Source organism: Kogia breviceps, chromosome 4 (assembly GCF_026419965.1).
Source record: "Kogia breviceps isolate mKogBre1 chromosome 4, mKogBre1 haplotype 1, whole genome shotgun sequence".
In the NCBI taxonomy this organism is placed as follows: domain Eukaryota; kingdom Metazoa; phylum Chordata; class Mammalia; order Artiodactyla; family Physeteridae; genus Kogia; species Kogia breviceps.
The window spans coordinates 18,741,904-18,761,177 of NC_081313.1; the positions used below are offsets into that span (position 1 = coordinate 18,741,904).

At 38.1% G+C, this 19,274-nt stretch overlaps 1 protein-coding gene across 4 annotated transcripts in view; it reads right to left on the reverse strand.

Annotated features, from left to right (window-relative positions):
- CDH12 (cadherin 12) overlaps positions 1 to 17,575 on the reverse strand; it is a 1,002,553-nt gene extending 984,978 nt beyond the window's left edge. For 2 of the 4 annotated variants that reach the window (XM_067030821.1, XM_067030824.1), the window contains exon 1: positions 17,265 to 17,554. The gene's annotated coding sequence lies outside the window, so the exon portion shown is untranslated. Of the gene's footprint in view, positions 1 to 17,264 lie in introns of all 4 variants that reach the window. The other 2 variants (XM_067030826.1, XM_067030820.1) reach the window with 2 other exon arrangements.
- Between the last annotated feature and the right edge of the window lie 1,699 nt (positions 17,576 to 19,274).

Consider the following 19,274-nt stretch of genomic DNA (forward strand, 5'->3'; position numbering starts at 1 on the left):
TTTGTTGTTTTCACTGCTATACACACAGTACTTAGAACAGGGTCTGGCATACAGTAGATAGCTAAACAAATATTTACTAAATAAAAGAGTGAAATAAAAAAAGAATATGGGGCTTCCCTGGTGGCGCAGTGGTTGAGAGCCCGCCTGCCGGTGCAGGGGACGCGGGTTCGTGCCCCGGTCCGGGAAGATCCCATGTGCTGCGCAGCTGCTGGGCCCGTGAGCCATGGCCGCTGGGCCTGTGCGTCCGGAGCCTGTGCTCCGCAATGGGAGAGGCCACAACAGTGAGAGGCCCGTGTACCGCAAAAAAAAAAAAGAATATGATCTTGGGATATCAGATTCATATAGAATAAACCCAAATACATGAGAATAAAATTTCAAGAATATTATTAGGGCTTTCAGAAGGCTGTCATATGTCAGATAAATATCTTATATTATAGAAGAATGTGAGAATACCAATAGGTTCTTGACATGTTTGTCATGTAAAAATGTGTTCATTATTATGAAGAGAGAAGTGAAAGATCACATCATATTTTTCATGTACATTCTGGACAAATTGTAGTGTTGAACATTTACTACATATTGCTTTTCATTATTGTTTAATGTATACTAGACCACAGTGGAAAAAACAGGCTGATTAAATATAAGCTATTAAACATTAAATATAATTGACACAGAAATTGCCCTTAGATGTGCAACTAAAGGATTACTGTGTTATGTGGAAACCTAATTTTGCTATTTCCTTTTTGTGGAAGTTAAACGTAGTTTAAAGAGATGTGTTTGGATGCCAAGGTGAGGAGGAATAGACCTGCTGCCCCGTGCTCTATCAGCTTGGTGAATCTGGGAATATGTTCCATAAATATGAAATATGGAATATGTTTCCAGATGGTTACTGAGGAGCACCGACCAGAAGCACAATTTGAAAGACAGAAGTAAAGGAGCAACCAATATTCTCAAAGACCACGGGGGGCAAACATTGGATGGACAGTCCCAGAGGTGGACAGGTGGTCTCAACGGGTCCTCGCTCTGCTATAATCTTCTGTTAGCTCTTATTCCAGAAGGCTGGCCACACTGATCCACAGCAGACTCAGACCCACCCAGCCTTATTTATTTATTTTTTTTGACTAGGAATATAATTTACCAATTTGAAAAAAAAGAAAATAATTGAAAGACCCTTATGAACATCACTTTCTAAAAGTGCTACTTTCCATGTCTTTTTGGAATGGGTCAGCTACCACAAGGCTGGACATCCCTGGGTGACCCAAAATTCATGCTCACTGGGAACCTCAGAATGTGACCTTATCTGGAAATGGGGTCTTTGTAGATGTCATCAAGGTAAGGATCTCAAGATGAGATGACCTTGGATGAGGACGGATCCTTATAAGAGAAAGGAGAAGGAGATGTCAAACACAGAAACACAGGAAGATGGCCACATGACAATGGAGGCAGAGATTGGGGTGATTTGGCCACAAGCTCAGGGATACCTGCAGGTACCAGCAGCTATAAGTGACAGGAATGATCCTCTCCTAGAGTCTCCAGAAGGAGCACAGCCTGCCTACACCTAGATCCTGGACTTCTGGCCTCCAGAAGTACATTCCTATTGTTGTAAGCCTCCTGTTTGTGGTACTTTGTTAGGGCAGCCCCAGAAAACTAACACTGCATCTGTGAATTAATTCTTAAAACGATCCAGGACTTAGAATGCAAGTGGAGTGGTGCAGCAGGGCAGCACAGGGCTTGTGGGCGCCACCCCAGGAGGGCTTGTAGGGAAGGCAGTTCAAAGTAACATCTCCACGAGGTCTAAATGAGCCTCTCTGTGCAAGTTCTTTGGGATGCTGTTTCAAGCAGTCTGGAGGTGGCTTGTTGTGAGAATGGGAGGAGATCACCCATTCTCTACTTTTCCCTCGTCTCCCCATGAGGGGGTTCTCCCAGGGACACACTCAGACATCCAAAACCAAGCAAAAAGCAGCATCAATGCATAGCTTCAAAAAATATTCTAAAGCTAGCATTTCTCTTGTTTCCAGGTAGAAATGGGGCAGAAAAGCAAAAATTGACATTTTTAAATAGGTGTAGTGTGTATTATTTTCATGTTTGACTAAAAACTGAGCAGTGAAAGAATATTTCAGGTGCTTATAGGATGACCTCGTGGTATACTAGACTCTTAGCTTTGGTTAGAAATTACAATCCAACCAAAAAGAAACTGACCTGTCCACCAAAGAAACATGGAACAAAGTGAAGGCAGTGGGGTCTGTGCTGAGCAGCCCATGTGGGAGAGGCAGGCTCAGACCTGAACGTGATCCTGGAGAAGAGATTTTGCTGACACAGGATATGCCTGCAGTGTTCAGACAGGCAGAGGGTTAGAAATAAGTAGATTTCTTTCATAGAGTCTTAAACCATCCTTTTTATGCTTATCAAGAATGGAAAAAGGATGAAAATGCAGCTAGTTGTGCCGCTGGAGACCTGGGATTGTGGCCAAGCAAAGCAGTCCCTGAGTGCTGGGTGCAGCCCACCCTCAGAATGAAGAGCCACCTTGCTGTCATGGCCACATCAATAGGGCTCAGCCCATTTTCGGATGCGTGTGTGCTCCTGACTCCACAAGCAGCCGAGAGGGCCTTGCCACCCTGCCTTATTTTCTTGGCTGCAGATCCATAGATGCAGTTGCTCGGCTGAGGCAGCAGCTTCTTGCAGACCTTCGCTCGAGTATCTTGTCACGGCCCGCTGCCTCAATGGCCCTACATGCTTGCATTCGAAGTTTTCCTTGTCAGCTCTGCCTGGTCCACCTCCACTACAGCTTCAGGCAGAATGGGTAGCAGCTTCTTCTCTCTGACTTTAGCTTCCCCTTTCTAAACTTTCACTTCCCCAGCTCATCCTCAGTCGTGTAAATTCATTCTAAAAATTAATCCCTTGTTCTCATGAAATTCAGAGTAGGCTCTGTTTCCGTGACTGAAGCCTAACTAATACACTGATCCAACAGTTAATTTTATCAATATTGAAACAACAGTAACAAAACCTTCCATTAAAGGCAATGCTATTGTGTCCTTCAAAATTCATACGTTGAAATCCTAACCCTCTATGTGATGGTATTGGGAGGTGGTGCCTTTGGCAGGTGATTAGGTCATGAGGGTGGAGCCCTTAGGAATGGGATTAGTGCCCTGATAAGAGAGACCCCAGAGAGCCCTCTCACCCCTTCCACTGTATGAGGACAGCAAGAAGACCAAGGCCTATGAATCAGGAAGCACAGTCTTCACTAGACAGAATCTGCCAGTGCCTTGATATTGGACTTTCTAGCCTCTAAAACTAATAGAAATAAATACCCAGTTTGTGGTATTTTTTTATAGCAGCCCAAATGGACTAGGACAACCAGATAAAAGGGCATTTACCCAAAGATAATAGACATTTCATAAAATACATATTTTAGCCTTTTATGTAAGTCTGCAATTTAAGCTAAAAGTTCACTTTCATTGTTGTTGTTTTATGTTAATAAAATGTTGTTTACTAAATATATTCAGTAGTTTACTATTTCTCTTGTTTTCTTGGTGTATTATAGATTCTTTGTGAGACAACAAAATAGTTAAATATTGTATTAACTATTTGTCAACAGAAAATACGTATAATTCATATAAATGGTTATAATTCTTATACTTCATAAACATCATCTAAATTTTCTGTCTCTCCCTTTCCCTCTCTCACCATTGCTCTCTTTATCTGGGTGTGCATGAGTACATATGTATGTTTCTATGCATAATGTACACTTGAAATGACATACTCCGGGAACTTACATATTCTCATCTGCTGTAAGTCAACTTAGTAACAAACAGACACATAAGTACACACTTGTTTGCATGTATGTGCTCATATACATGCACACATGCACACACACACACATATCTTGGTTTGTAAATAGCTGAACATGTAAGAGTATAAAGGATAAAGTACATGAATATTAGATGTAAAAAGAGCATCAGGCAGAGGTAATTTTTACCTTGATGATGCTCCACCATCACTGGGAAGGAATCTTAGAAGCAGTCCAGTGAAAACTTGGATTTCAATTCATCAAGTGCAATTAACACCACAAAATTACAATCACACACCAACAAACCAGAACAAACTAAGACTGTAGATGTTTTGTTTCATGGTCCTAAAACTCAACCACGTTTCTCTTTTTTTATAAACAAACATACAAAATGATTTACATTTCTTCTTTTTCCTTTAAAAAATGACTGTGTGTGCTCATGCTAATACATGCTCATGTATGCTTACGAAACACAAAAGTCATATAAGAAATCTGGAGTAATTTGGTCATTCATTTATTTATATACACAAAATTTATGTGCAAATATATATCACTGCTTACTGTGTGCTAGTCTGCCAGATGCTGTTCTTATTTCCTGAGATAGATCAATGCACAAGATGTAAAGACCCCTGGTCTCTAAGTGTCTATATTCCAGGAAGGAGAGGTGGAAATCATAAACACAATATGGAAAAATGTAGAACAGGATAAAGGTGATTGTACTGCCTGAGGGTTTTGTGCAGTTTGCACTATTAAATAGAGTAGTAAGAATAGACCTCATAGAGAAGCGGGGGAGGGGGCTTGAACAAAGACACCTGCAGGCAGCTAGGCAAGTAGATATCTGGTAAACAGAATTCCAGCAAGGGGAAAGCACCTTTGGCTAGCAAAGGTGGGAATAAGCCTTGTAACTTCCAGGAAAAGCAAGAACTGTGCGAACAGAATAAGCAATGGGAAGAATGTAGGGAGAATAGACCAGAAATAAGATGAGGGGGCACAGATCATAACAGACCCTTGGCCTTTCCTCTGTGGTAAATGGGAAGCCATCAGTTGGTTTTGAACAGAGAGGTAACATGAGCTGACATTTTTTCAAAGGATGACCCTTGCTGTTGAGGCTTATCATTGGAGGGCTAGAAGGAAACAAGTTAGGAGGCTAATGCAGTAATTCATATAGGCAACTATTACTACTAGAATCATGGTGAGAACAGTGAAACCCCTGAAAATTGGGAAGATTCTACACATACTTTGCAAGTATAGCCAACAGGATTTCCTATCAGATTAAATATGCAATGAGAGAGAAATAGAGGATGTAAGAGAGTTTGAGAAATTTTAGTCTGAGTAACTAAAAGGATGGAGTTTATGAATAGACATGGTAAAATCTGAGGAGAGAATATATTTGTGAGTGACGACTGAAAGTTCACTTTGGACACATGAATTTGAGATGTCTATTAGGTATACAAGTATATCATGTGCCAAGAAAGCAGTTGGGTATAGGAGATTAGATTTTGGGAGATCTGCGCTGGAGATATATATTTGGGAGCTGTCAACATATGGTGTTTAAAACTATGAACTTGGATGAGATCATTTGGATGTGTGGGTGTAGACAGACAGGAGAAAACCAAAGCTGCTTCAATATTAAGGGGAAAAAGAAGAAACCAGCAAATAAAACTGAGAAGGGATTGCTAGTGAGGTAAAAGGGAAAACCAAAGGTGTGGCGGCATCTGGGAACTCAAGTTTAAAAAACTGTGTTAAGGAGAGAGAAATTAGCTGGGTCAAATCATCATCAAGCAAATTGAAGAAAGAGAATATAGTATATATTCTCTTAGTATATGCAGTATAATACTATATATCCAAATATTTATGAGCCGGCAGAAAGTTTCTAGAAGAATACATAGGAAACTGCTGGTGTGAGCAGTTATCTCTGGGAAGTGGGAAAATAGGTAAGAAGGGAGATGAAAATTTCAGTTTAACACATTCAGCAATAACTGATTTTCTTCGCTGTGAGCAGGCATTACACTTATATTATGAAATATACTTAAACAAGAAACGTAGCAATTAACCATCTAAGTGACAAAATACATCAGCTGACAACTGATGAAAACATCTAACATGTTATATTTGAAAAGAAAAATAAAATCCTCAAAATAGCATCCATGGAACTGTCATGGAATCCCAAACTTTGTTATTCATGACTTGGATTAAACATCACCTCCAGATGGCCACTTTTAAACTATAAACATGTCACCTGAAATGGACAGTGTTAAATAACTAATGTCAAAAGTATTTTAAATGGCAGATGGCTAAAATTACTAAATGTACATAGCTAAAAACAAGCTGATGCAACGTAAGGGGCGTGAACATTCTATGACTTTGTTAACATGGGTGGAGCTAGGCTGTAGAGCTCAAGAGGCAGGTTGTGCAATCCGGTATCAGGCTGTCCATGAAAGACGTGGCCCATGAGTTTTTCACAAGGGAGTGCTGAAATGGCATTGACCATTATGGAGCCTGACAGTAGTCAGGAACCAGAACTAAGGTCAAGTAAATAACCTGGAATCAAGTATTAACTAATGATCCACTAACTTTACAGGTCAAGGGTACATGGTAAATCAGGAATGAGGCAAGATAGCTCTAGAATGTTAAGTTATAAGCCGAGCGGTCACCCAGAAATAGACATGAAATTCCAAAATAAAATTAGAAATGCTAAACCACCTAGATTTTTTTAATATGGGACACGAGATAAACTTGAAAATATTTTGAGAAATAAAGGATGGGGACTAGAGACTATGAGAGGTCTTGATATTTTTGTAATCTGTCATCAAAAATATTCAAACTGATTTCGGTCATGCTAAAAATCTCCTGATACAGTTTAAACATTTTGAACTGATGCATTTAAATGCATTTTAACGTGTTATAAGCCCAAGAAAAAGTTAGGAAATGTTTTCATACATTTTGTAATATTTTTACTTTAATTTCTGTCAAAGAATGATAGGTATATTTTGGGGTTTGGGGTTTTTGATAAGAGATTTGGCTCTACCATTTCAGCCTAAAATTACTTTTTCTTACTTTTATGGAGCTTGAAACTTTCCTTGGCATTAAAGAATGGAAGAGTCAATGTATTTACAAAAATTGGTTAAGTAACCATTAATTAAAATATCTTGGCACTGCATTAAAGTTATTAATCATAGCTTTGTAACTGGAAAGCAAAATGTAATAATTTTTTAGGGTAGTTCTCTGTGAATCCACAATACTGGGGAATTTTTCCCAAGTCTATTTGTAAAAGCATTCATAACGTACTAGATCTCCATGGTGACATGAACTAAGGGGCCACCTTTAAACAAATTCACTTAGAGATCCAGAGAATGGCACAATGTTCTATTTTTCCATAGTGCTGTAAAATTAGCACCAAACACAGAAGAATTCACCATTCTTCACCTCCTCCATGGTTGTTGTCTCCACACCATAAATCACAGAGCAAGAATAAATGAAGTTATTTTTTTTCCTGTCATTCATATTTTATATAGCTTTCTCTATAGTGTAGAAGTATTTCATTTTTAGGAAGGATTAATGCCAAAAGGGTTTATTGCCTCCTATCAGAAACATCTAGCTAGCTTTAGAGATTTTACTGAAGAAGTTGCTTTGAACATTTGTGTGTGCGCACACATGCACACACCACGAGTGATAAAACGTGAAATGTGAGGGCATCACAGACATGCTTTGAAAAGCATTTAAAATATATTTTGCAGTGAGTTTTCCTTAATTTTAAAGATTTCTTAGCATGAACATGTGCCTCTAAAAAGACTGTACAGAATTAGCAGAAAATAGACATGAAAAGGAAGCAATCACCATGTTGGCATCATAAAACAGATTTTTGGCCCCTTGATATGACATTTATAATTAAGGTAGCATTTTTAAAATGTACGGGTTGATTCACTGTCTACCTGTCTCTCTCTGTCTGTGGGCCTGCTTGTGTATATATGCATCAGGGAGCAAAAGTAGATGGAAAATGTGAATATAATGTGAAGGATGCTTAACTGACGGGGTGGGGGAGATGGAGAGAATGTCTGCCTTTCTGTTCTAGATGCTCAGATGAACTTTGAATAAGCTGCTGATATTCTCATGAGGAAATGGACCCTCAGCTGAAATTTCATATGCTCGGTCAAAATAATAATTCATCTACAGTTATCAGGCATAAAGCTTCATGGATTTATATACTAAGATTTCCTGTAATGACTTGGAAGTCTACAGGAACAAGGGAAGGGGCTTGACTCATTATTTGGAGGTGATAACATGACCCACATGATCGTTAGGGGATAATAGGCAACTTAACTCACTGCAAATCAAACAGCTCCATGATCCATCATTAACCTAAGTGAGCCTTTGCTTTATTGAAGTAGCCCTCTAAATGAAGAGGTCACAGACTATTTAAAAGCTCAGAGATTTGTTAATGTTCCAAGGACTTAGAGTCTATTAGATCAGATGGCCTTAGCATATATAAAATTGCAGGCACTTTGGAGAGCTAACATGCTTTGGTGTGTATATAAATATTTTTTAGAAGATTCTTTGAAACTTGGTTTAAACAGGGCACACTGCATTTGTGGCATTATGTTGTATAAATGTGCACATGTGTCAAGTTGAAAGGAAAACAAAAGGACTCTGTAGAGAGATACTCCACAAGAGGAAATAAGTTTCCACTCTAAGCGACTTTCATAATGCAATTAACTCCATTAGAGAGAATGGAATTTTGAATACCGTTCAAATTAAGGCAGTGCAGTTAGCAGCAGCAGCAGCAATTCAGGAAGAATTAGTAATGCCCTTCTGAAGAGAGCTACTGAATTAAACTTTGGAGGGTTTTAAGATTAAGTAGTTTAGTTGTTACTTTAGGAGCTCTGGACTTTGCATAGACACCAGTCCAGGTGTTAATACTGATTCTCCCCTGTTCTCTTTAGATAACAAAACTGAATCTCAGAGCCAATTAAGACAAATCTTTACAGGCCTTCTTCCCCCATTTTAGTTTATCTTGGGAGGTTTTTTTTAATTGTAGACACCATAGGGAATCAGGGACATTATACACAGTCAGATAGTACTGAATCTTGAGGTGAAAAACTAACTAGTATTTGTCCAAATTATTCTGTCTTAAATTTAAAACCATTTTTTTTTGGTAGGCTGACACTCAAATTGTGTTCTTTTTATTCCCTTAATCATTTTAATGGGAGAACACTGTTTTAGTACTGAATACTAACACAAACGGCATGATTAGTTAGTGATTATTACATTTATGGGCCAAGTTATATGCATGATTACTATAAAAAGTCACATAATTCACAAGTATGTCTCTCTTTCCTCCCTAAATGTAGCCACTCTTAACATATCATCATACAAATTGTTCAACTCCTTTTATATGCATGTGTATGTTTAGATGAATTTATATCCATTCTTTCATTCATTCATTTATTCATTTACCAGACCAGGTACTTTTGTAGGGCTTCCCTCATGGGGCTTGCATTTTATTTTGGAAGACGGATAATATAATGCAGTATCGTGTAAGTTGAAGCAGGTCTGATTTAAATAAAATTAAATGTATAATGGGTAAAAATAATTCTTCTGGAGAAGGAAGTGCTATTAATAGAATAGTTAGAGAACATAGCTCTGAAGCAAGAATATTTAAACCAAGATCTACATGAAGTAAAGGGGGAAGCTGGGTGAGTGCGAAGTCCCTGTGGCAGGGATAAACTTGGTATAATGGGAAATAACATGGAGGGTCTATACCAGATAGATACTGGCTTTAAGCTATGGAAATACGTTGACAGTGATACTGTAGGGTTTATGTCTGGGTATGGTGCAATAAACTGTTGGGGGAGGGAGATAACTGTAGAAGCAGTCTTTTAAAGACCAGTTTGGAGACTAAGATAACAGTGGTTGGATCAAAGGTAACTATGGTGTAGGTGAGAAGTGACTGAATGAAAGATATATATAGACAATAAAGCCATGAAGCCAGTAGACTCAGCAGTGGCACTGATTGTGGGGAGAAGGGGGAAAAGCAAGTTCTAAGCAAGTTTTAAGTTCTTTAAAAATTAAATGAATAATTAGATAGTTTACTGGCATGAAGAGAATTTTAAAAGTTACTATATTTAGGTTGTGGTAAGAATGAGTAAAAAATCAATAGTTTGATTTCTGAACAAGTTGTGTTTAAAATACTTAATGTTGCTATGGACTAAACTGTGACCCCCAAAATTCAGGAGCACATATATTGAATTGCTAACCCTCAATATAATGGTATTTGGAGACAGGGTCTTTGGGAGGCAATTAGGGTTAGAAGGGGTCATAAGGACGGGGTCCTCATGATGGAATTAGTGCCCTTATAAGAAACACCAGAGAGTTTGTTCACTCTCTCTTTGTATCAGGACCAGGAAGTTATGTGAGTACACAGCAAGAAGACATCCATCTGGAAACTAAGAAACTCTCACCAAGAACCTAATTAGCCAGCATCTTAATCTTGGACTTCCTACCTTCCAGAACTGTGAGAAAATAAGTTTCTGTTGTTTAAGCCACCCAGTCTATGGTGTTTTGTTCTGGCTGCTCAAGCAGACTAAGACAGACATGCAAGTGGAAATACTAAGTAGGCATTCTGAGATTGGAATATGATGCTCAGCATAGGCATTGCAGACAAAGACACAGATTTGGAAGGAGGCGTTCAGATGGCATTTAAACCTGTGCTACCAAACGAGATTACCTCTTCAGTGGGTTTCTAGATAGAGAGGTGAGTAGGGCCTAGAACTGGGTCCTGGGATATTCTGATAGTATCTACTTACAGCAGACCCTTGAACAACATGGGTTTGAAATGCAAGGATCCACTTACAAGCAAATTTTTTTCGACAGTAAATACTTCATGGTCTGCTGTTGGTTGTGTCCACAGATGTGAAACTGCTGATGCAGAAGAACACCAGAAGTAGAGGGCGGACTTGAAACACAGGCAGATTTTTCAACTGTGTGGAGGGTCGGCACCCCTAATGCCTATAGTGCCCAAGGGTTAACTGTATAGGTCTGAAGACAGAAGACTCAGCAAAGGAAAGTAAGAAGGAGAAGCAGTCAGGGAGAGAATAATAAAATCAGAAGGCAATGAAAAGCAGATGAAAATATTTCTGCAGAATATAATCTGAGTATTGGAATCACTGGATTTTAAATTTTCATGGATACTGCCAAATTTTCCTCCAAAAACAATTCATATTTCACAATCCAGCCCAAACTCTCTGAGTTGGGCCTTTTCCTTTGTGGTGTGATTGTGTATTTTGAACATGCCTGACTTTAGTTTTTGTTTTTTAAAAGTAAAACCTGTTTGCCAATATCACTGTCTGAAGGTGTGTGTAAACTACTGGGATGGGGCAGATTACACACCATAAATTTTCATTTATACTTTTGTTCCCCTCATTACTAGTATTATATAATCGTAGGTAATACAATTCCTTGTGAAATAAACATGAAATATTGAGATTTGAAGGTACTACAGAATCAGTATTTTAATACTGCTGTTAAGATGTCTATTATTTATATTTGATATACACAGAAATTCACTGTATGTGCTAGATTACTTGACATAACTCTAATTCTGGTTCCAACAGCTAAAATTCTAATACTGAACTTTCTTCTCTGTTAGGATCTCATATAGTGGTGAAGGCAGTTTAGCACAAATACTGGGTACTGATTAAGATAATTAGATGTTTCACTGTGAAACACTCATCTATTTCAGAAAATTATTCTGGGCTCCCCATTCTTGCCTAGCTAAACATATAGTATAAAGTCTTGCCAAGAGTTTATTTTTCCAGTTTTCACTCACTATCCTATTGCGAGTAATTAGAGAAAAGTAGAGTTTAAGCAAAATCTTGCTTTTAAACCTGCCTGAAATCACATCCCTTGGAGTAATGGCTACCTTTCATGGAAGTAACATTGATTCACAAAGTTGTTGGAGGACACTTCATTTTGGATTTTTTTTTAATGTCTTTATTGGAGTATAATTGCTTTACCATGGTGTGTTAGTTTCTGCTTTATAACAAAGTGAATCAGCTATATGTATACATATATCCCCATATGTCCTCCCTCTTGCTTCTCCCTCCCACCCTCCCTAACCGACCCCTCTAGGTGGTCACAAAGCACTGAGCTGACCTCCCTGTGCTATGTGGCTGCTTCCCACTAGGTATCTATTTTACATTTGGTAGTGTATATATGTCTATGCCACTCTCTCACTTCGTCCCAGCTTAACCTTCCCCCTCCCCGTGTCCTTAAGTCCATTCTCTACATCTGGTCTGTGTCTTTATTCCTATCTTACCCCTAGGTTCATCAGAACCTTTTTTTTTTTTTGGATTCCATATATATGTGTTAGTATACGGTATTTGTTTTTCTCTTTCTGACTTACTTCACTCTGTATGATAGATTCTAGGTCCATGTTGTTTGCCTGTTACTTCAAACGTTCATATACTCTTTCCTGAGAAAGAGTGTTAAATGTATCACACCATATAGTGCGTATGATAGCACACATTTTTTTTTCCCATGGGCATAACAGAGTCAACTAATATTAACTTCCTCCAGCCCTCAACATTTACCAAGCATTTGTATCTCTTTCAATTACATTTTAAAGTATTACTTTGGATAAATTATTTAGCATCACATTTTGGTTATTTCCTACAATCTTTTTTAACATTCAAGATGTTGGTTTAATAAATGCTGAAATGTCAGCTAAAATTGTTTGATATTTATTTCACTTGCATTATTACTGAATACTATTTCATGTGCATTATTAAAATTAAAGATATCTTCTAATTGTATCTTCCACCTATGCCTTCCATATTGTAAATTTTCATCTTTTCTGTGTTGGTTCACAAACTCAGGAGCTTCCCAGGTGAAATCTGAAACTGGCTCTATATATGGAGGCCAAGGAGAGACAGAACAAAAAGGCAGACCACTCTGGCGGGACTACATTCCAAGGATAGAGGAGGGATGAGGACCCTCCAACTGTCCAATCCAGCTGAGGGTCAAATGGCAATCATGTCCTTTTAATGTCTCCTCCAATACTCTAAAACCTTGATCCAATATTTCCTTTCTCTTTCTAAAGATTTCCACCTCATCTATTCACATGCTCAAGTATTAAAAAAAAAAAAAAAAAAAACTCCACAAACTTCCTGTGACCCTGTACTCTCTCTACCTCCTATTCTCCTCTTTACTTGATTTCTAATCCTTTTGAAATATGGTGGTAAAAGTTTCATTACAATCTAAACTTCACTGATTCTTTAAACTAGCAGAAACATCCATGCCTGTCTATTGAAAACATGCTTGCCAAAAATAAGTGAACTTTTTAAAATTAAGTGACCTGGAAACCACTTCTATCCCAACATGACAAGTAAATTCCAATACATAAAAAATCCTGGTCACCACATGTTTTCATTTAACCCAGCAGGCCAGCTCTGACTGTAGTTAATCTCTACAAATTTAGCTTGCTACAGTCATGGAAGTTTAAAAGGAGAAAGACCTGACCACTAGTGAGTGTTGTCTATGCAGTCATATACTGAATCAAGAGAAGGAACCAAGGATCAAAAAGTTAAGCAATTTGCCCTAAAATGTGCATAGAATAACTCTCAAAATTTTCATTCAAACCACTGTCTTACTCCCAAGTTTTGATCTTTCCACATCATCATGCAGACAATAAATCATGACTCTCATATGTACATGAAAGAAAACATTTTATATAATAACTTTTCAGCAAATAGGAGCTATAGAATCCATTGTTTATAGGGCACACTTAAGGTGTAATCAATTATACTTGTAACTAGCATCCTACTTTGTGGATAAGTCTATATTCACAACCTATGCCCTAATGTTTAACTGCTTCTTCGGTACTTGGAACTAAATATGCATCATTCAGCCATTTGAACACTTAAGTTTAGCAGTTGAGATGTTAAGTCCTATATTTCTCTAATGAGCATCTTTGCACAGATTAGGGCCTCATCTGCTCTCACCTGAATCTTTACACATATAGGCATGAGATATACATATTTTAAGAAAAAGTTTACATTGTGCAAATGAAACATCCTTTAATTCAAGGTAATATAAATGCATTTATAGAGTAATAACTTGGATATTCAGAGCAAGGGTTATGAAAGAAAGCCATAACTCTTTAGTAAAAAAAAGAACTGAAGCATATTGAAGATTTAATTTATCCCTTAATACCATGAGTTATAATATGATAGAGTGATAGAAGCCTGAATGAAGCTAAATTTATAAAAACAGTAAACATTTGCCCTGTTTTCAATAGTTTACAGGTGCTTATTAAATTAATTGATAATTAATAATTGAATAAATGAATCCTTAGAACATATATCAGGGATCTCACAAAAAGTAGAATAACATTATATGAAGTTCACCCGTTATTTGATTTTCTGGTAGTCATTATTTTCTTTTGGTCTTTTCTAAAAATGTTACTCCACAGCATGTGATCATGTAATGCTTAAAAATAACTTTGAGTAACCACTATTGATATTCAACATAGGCAGCATTATTCACATTCACACACATATTTTCCTTTTGAAGTTTGGTGATGATATAGCACACTTTTAGCATGATAATCCAGAAAAAAATGCAATTGCCTTAAAGCCAAAAGTTAAAATGCTTTAAAAAAGCTGTAAGAGTGTAAGTTGTTCAATTACCATATATTAGTAAAGTAGAAAGAACATTTCCAGGAAAAATCATAAATTTTCATTCCTTATTTAAATGATTAAGTTTATTTTTCTCCACATAAGTTAAGCCTAGCCATAAAATTAAAACTCTGCATTTGTTTAACGAGAAAGATGAAATAATTTGCACCTATAGTTTAATAAAATAGAATCAAGAATTGGTGCCACATTATAAGCAAAATGTTATCTATTCATGTGGTAACACTGACATGGTAATATAGGACATGATTAGCTTAAAAACAGCTATCATTTGTTTAAAAGAATAAAAGAACAGAATCTTACCTTAAAGGAGACATATGTAATCACACTTTTCCTTTGGAAGTATAAAGACATTACAATAAAGTCTACTAGTAGGTCATTTGTTACACAAGTTCTTAAATTTGATATTTCTACATGAAAACGTGGGTCACTTCTGAGAACTATCACTCTATGCATCTTCTTATCATAATTGTTAGATTTAATGACATGACATCTAAACGGTATCATTGTGAAAAAAGTCATGTTTCACATCTCATGTTAAGAACAGCTTAAGCAGACTATTTGCAGTTCTATTTCATCAGCAAGAGTGATTTGACGTTCATTACAGTGCATTTTAAGAAGTAAGAGTGACAGATATTCTTACCAACCACAAAATGATAAATGATTGATTGCAACCAGTATCACAGACTATTTCATGAAACACATCCTGCCAAAATACCAGATGCAAAAGATGCTCAATTTAAGAAGATCAGTTTTGTGCTCCACCCTTAAAGGATGCAGTCATACTGAGGTGTAAGTATGTCACATGAAGCATTAACAGGGATTTTTTCCCATAAACTAAGCAGTGTTTTTGCTGTCATAAAGGCTTAATATGTATCATCCCACATGTAGAACTAATGACACCCTCCTTCCCATAATAATTCAGCTCTTTTTGTGAGAATTATCTAAAATGATCGTATCACTAAGCACATTACTGGAAAGAATGAAGTCCCGTAGGAAAAAAAAAAGCATCCTTGGCTTGAAAACTTCCCCCTACTGCTTGAAAATGGTACACAGCAGTAGAAGTTAAGAATCCAGCAACCAGAGATTTGCTGAACAAAAAAGAAAGAAAAAAATAGGATTTTTTTTTAATGGGGTAGGAACTTAACATTGGCAGGGTTATACTTGGAGGTTAGTCTTCAAAGTAAGAGCTATTAATAAGGGGGAAAATACATTGTATTCTGGAATTGAATTTTCAAATTAATACACAACCTCTTTATTCCGGTAGTTATTCCGGTAGTTCATATAGCAGGTGGAGGAATGCTCCTGAGATTTTGTTACTGAACCAGCTGATGTGCAGAGTACTTAGCTAAGTGAAAAGCTACTTGGTGTGAGGTTGCGCTCTTGAGCATTCTAAAACAGTGCCTTAAGCAACTGCTACGGCTTGGGAAGAGTAACCACCTGCCTTTCGATTCTGAAGAGACCTTCTGGTATCACGGAAATATTAATAATAGAAATGTATTCATTTAAATCCCTTTTTAGAAATAATAATGAGGACACATAAGTTAAAATGATTCTCAACTTGCTTAGGATAATTTAATGAATAAGTGATGGTACTGAAGTATGAGGTTCAGTATTTCTAGGCAGCTGTGTGTCTGGATATTATTTTACAGCCTTAAAACTGATCAAGTGTCTGAAAAGATCAAGCAAATATCTGCTTGGCATGGTTGGAGTTTCATGTTTTGGTCATGTATAGTGTAATATAAAACTGTAAACACATTTTCAGAATCTAATGTTTTGCTACTCAGGATGTAAGGTAATTTTCTAGCTGAGCAGTCTGCGAATGAGCTTCAAAATACCTGATGAGAAGCTGAAAATCATCCCAATGGTCACAGAATCAGCCCAAAGTATGTCAGCTCCCTCTCTAGAGAGTACAGAGAAATATGTCTCTAAGATGAGACATCAAGCACTGTGGACTACAAAGGTTCTGAAACCACTGTAATTCAGGTGGAAAAAGAGAAAAATAATGATATTTTAAAAGAAGAAAATATCTATAAAATGAAGGTCTCTTTTAAACTGATTTACTAGCATGTCCTTTATTATACATATTTCTTACTTTTTAAGTGGACCACTAAATGATTAACACCATTAAGATAATTTTGAAATGCCTATTATGTAACCCGCAGTCGACCTAGTAATCTGTACCTCTTCCACTTGTCCCAAATTAGCTTTGTGGTAGGAAACTCAGAGGGCTATATACTGAGAGACTAGCTATCGAAACATTTACAATGCTTTAAAGTTGTTTCATTTTTAATGAAGAATGAAGTTTACAAACCTATATGTCTTAATAAAAACCCGTGGATAATGGGGTAGGGGTATTGTATTTTAATAAAAATCGGTTGAGACATTTACAGAAGACGTTTGAAAATAACGCATTAATTACTTTGTGTAAAAAAGACATTAATAAAGTCATTTATAATATAACCAGTTGAACACCTAGCATTATTTTCATTTGAAAGTTTAGCAAAGCGAAGCAAGATACATTAGTGGCTAAAACATTTCTTTCCCTCTCTTTTTAAGTTAACCTCTCGCTCTGAAGACAAGAGACTTGTTTAGAACTTACCGAAGTTTCCCAAAGCAAACCCACGCACCAGTTCCTAATTAAGATGCCAGACCTGTGTGCAGCCTCCCTCCTTCAGCTTCTGATTACGCTAGGCAACACTTTATTGATGGTGAATGAATTTCTGAGCGTGTACCCTGAAGCAATCACACATGATGCAATCCCCATCAAAAAAAGGAAGCCTTACCTGATGGCAGACACGGCGGCTGCACGAGCAGCCGCCGAAAAAACAGCAGCAGGATGCAACAAGCCGGGCTTTGCAACGAGGGTGAGATCTCACTCTCCTCTCTCTCTCTCGTATTCTTCTGAATCACTGTAGCAGCAAACTGCCTTGCATTGTGTCTCCTTTTCAGTCACAAAAGGTCCTCCAAGCCGGGCAGCCAGTAGACACCACTTTCTTCCTGGAAGCGTCTGCCTCTCTTCTCAGAAACGCTTGGACTCCTCTCTGCTGCTCCCTCCACGTTTACCCTTCAGATCAATGATGCTCGCCGAGCGGCTGGAGCTCCGCTGCAGCGCCGAGCGGCCAGCCAATAGGGGCCCAGGATTCCTTCCCAATCATCTGCCCGCCCTCAAAACAAAACACAGCGTGCCTCTCACACATCATCGAGTTGTGAAAAGTAATTGACTCCTACATTTGAAATTTATCTTCTTTGTTTTCTTTCCCCTCTAGCGTTCATGGCACAATGCTTTGAAGCTCTCAGAACCCTCATTAAGTGAGCTTAGTAGAGGGTGAAGATTGGGCGCGGGGAAAGTGAGGGCACCTGGGTTAGCGCCGCAGCTTTGGCCGTTAAGTGCTTGAGGTCTGTTCAGAGTCAAAGGACTAGCAGCTGCGCGGCAAACGGCTTGCGTTCTAGTCCTCACGCCCCTAAGTAACCTGATTCGTTTATTTTTGTGGAACCAGAAAATAAAGCCCATTTTACCTGGAAGTTGTCTCATTCTCTAAACTTTGAACAACAATCAGCTGCTAATTGATGACAACAACTTTATTCGAGCAACTTCTACTAGTTTTTTTTGGTTTTTGTTTTTGGGTTTTGTGTGTGTGGGTGTGTGGTACGCGGGCCTCTCACTGTTGTGGCCTCTCCCGTTGCGGAGCACAGGCTCCGGATGCGCAGGCTCAGCAGCCATGGCTCATGGGCCCAGCCGCTCCGCGGCATGTGGGATCTTCCCGGACCGGGGCACGAACCCGCGTCCCCTGCATCGGTAGGCGGACCCTCAACCACTGCGCCACCAGGGAAGCCCTCTACTAGTTTTATTTACCTGTTTCCATGCTGATAGAACTTGGTCCAGATTCTGTGAGGTACTAAAAAGTGTTCACACTATATGTTAGTCTACTTTAATTTTGGCTATTTAAATTTGGTAAGAGTTTTTAAACTGACATTAATTTCCCTAACTGGGGGAATGTTTTAGTGATAAATTGCAACTTTATTGAATATTATAATAATTAGAAAATCTTACAATGAGGAGTAACACTATTGAAAACAATAATGCTACTTCTTCCAAAATCCCCATAGCACAATGCCTGCTTTATGTGTGATGATCTTTCTTTACATTTCCGTTGGGTCCCAACCTTGGGAATTCCCCCAGCAGTGAAATTCAAAACTGGCCCCAGGACACGGAGAACAAAGAGAGATTGGATAAAGGGGCAGAACACTCCAGATTGGTAGATGCAGTTTTAATAAGCAAAGAAACTGACACATGGGGTTTGTCTATGGCGGCGAAAAGACAAGTAAATTTTCCACATTTGCATGCCAGAGTCCTAAAAGTTTTATAGAGGCTTTAACGGGGTTCAATCATGTATGCAGTCCAGACGGTCGCAGTAATACATTACCCTCTCAAGGCTGCATCCCTGAAGTGGCTCCTGGTGCGAGGAATACGGTGCCAAATGTATATCCCAAGGACAAGGGAGGGGTGTAAGGGGCTTCTGGCTATCCGGGTCCAGCGCGTGGGTCAATACTCAGTCATGACATTTTGACCTCCTCCAACAATTTCACTACTGAAGTGCTAACTACTGAATAAAAAATTGCTTAAACAAGTGTATGGGGAATCTTTCTTTTTCTCTAAGAATCTAAGCCACTTTATCATTTATATGTCAAGAATGCAGCAATATTGGAGGTAATCATTTAATCCAAGTGTATCAAAATCTCAAGAGTACAGAATGTCTATAGAGTTTTAAAAATATGATAACTACAAACAGGAT